Raw genomic sequence first — 1,960 nt, 5'->3', positions numbered from 1 at the left:
GCGGGAGGGCGGGTTGGAAGAGCAGCGAGCCCCGCCGGGTGCGGCAGCGCCGGTGTCCCCGGGAGCTGCACCCGGGGCTGCCCGCGCCGGGTCTCGCCTCCCTGCCGGTGTTTGTCCCCTGCCGTGCTCTGTGCTTTCCTTCACGTTCCCCCGCTGGCCGGAGAGCCCTGCGGTTCCCTTGCTGGGGCTTTTCCCAGTAAATAAACGCAACAGCTCGTAGACAGAACGTCCCTTCCTGACCTCTGCCAGCAGTAGTGGAAGGGCAGGAAAGAGGAAGCAGCGAAGCTCATCCCGCCCCGTGCGGATCAGGATCAGCTCCCTGCCTCCCGCCCGTGCTCCCGGCGCTGGGCCACGGGGAGCAACAAGTTAGGCCTGTTTAGCATGGGAAAGGATGAGGTTTTACCCTGGGAAAGGGAAAGGGAGGAAAAGCAGTCCGTGTGGATCCCATGAATGATGCTTCCCTGCTCTTGCTCCATCTCTCGAGCCCGAGGCTCTGTCTGAGCAGCCCTGGAGTGAATGTCCCCGGATGCCACGCAGAGGGAGCCAGGCTGGTCTGGGGGCTGCTGCAGCTTTGGAGGCAGCACAGGCTCTGCAGTGCTGTGGGAAGTGAACACATAACAGGGTCTGTTTTTCGAGCCACCACTGCATGTGAAGTGCCTGGGCTGGGTGCAGCAAGAGAGGGCTGTGAGGGATGCCAGGACACCCCATAACCCAGCTGCCAGCAGTGATCTGCCAGGGGGCTCCAGCCCTGTCTCTGGTCAGAGCCATGCTGTGCTTGGCAGCAGATGCTCTCCCAGTGAGGAGCCAAGTGCTGTGGCAATGCAGCAGCCTTGTGCTCCTGCCCCAGTGAGGGGGGACAAGGTCTGGTGTCCTGCCTGGTTTGGAGGTTGCTGAGGGATGCCATAGCCCAAGGAGTGTTTGCGGGCTCTCACCCCAATCCAGCCCCAGCTTCCTTAGATGACAGGCAGGACTGAGACCACAGGCTTGCCTCCATGCTTGGACAGCTTGCCTTCGCCTTGCAAGGTAAACTTCTTTCTCCCTCCATCTTTCCCCCTGTGCCCCCTGAAAGCCAGGTGGGATTTCAGCATGTGTGGTCCAAGCCCCTGCAGTGGGGCCAGGCTTCCCAAGAGCCTGTTGAGTGCCAGCACAGGACTGGAAAAGCCAGCTCCCCCCTGCCAAGCCTGTGCAGGATGGGCAGGCGTAGATCCTTTCCAAAGTGCAGAGCTCACCCAAGCCCCGCAGGCAGACTTGGATGGGTTTTTTTGGCTGGGGATCTTACCCCACAGGCTGACGCACTGCGTTTCCATCGGTGGTGGGATGCATCCCAGCTCTGTCTCTCTGGTGGGAATGCACCCAACTTGTATTTTTGGCTGGCATGTGTGCTGCCCCAACATGTGCAAGGAAAGGCAGGAACCCCAATCTCAGAAGGATCCCACACTGATGAAGAACCACCTCCCACAAGCTTTGTCCCTGGCCAGCACATTAAACACCCTCCCTACTTATGCCCCGTTTGAGGCGGTGTCTGCAGTAACGGGTTGTAGCCCTCAGAGCTGGACCAGCAGGGATCAAGTGGTGGCGGCTGCTGCCATTCCTGCCTGGCCAGCTGTGACAGACACACTCAACCCCCTGATCAAACCCGTGGCAGCGTGGGCCAGGCTCCTGAGCCATAACCAGACTGAGAAGTTCTCAGTTCCAGTCTGCTCTCGGTAACAGCGAAAGGGGCAGTGACACAGTGAGCACCCACGTGTGCAAGCCTGGAGCGCCCATCATGTGATTAACGTGAACAGCAGGTGGCTTTTCGAAGGCCGATGAAGGAACGAAGCTGTCGGTACAAGGGACCTCGTGCACCTTTCCCAGCGCAAGGGATTTGCCTGAGCCAACCATGTCGAGCCCCCCGGGCGCCCAGCCCCGCCGTGCGGCCGCACCACCGCCCCGCCAGCCGGGACCGTTTCCCCACGGC

The sequence above is a fragment of the Chaetura pelagica genome, unplaced genomic scaffold (assembly GCF_000747805.2).
Source record: "Chaetura pelagica isolate M959 unplaced genomic scaffold, ChaPel_1.0 scaffold938, whole genome shotgun sequence".
NCBI classification, from domain to species: Eukaryota; Metazoa; Chordata; class Aves; order Apodiformes; family Apodidae; genus Chaetura; species Chaetura pelagica.
Note: the sequence above shows the minus strand (reverse complement) of the source record.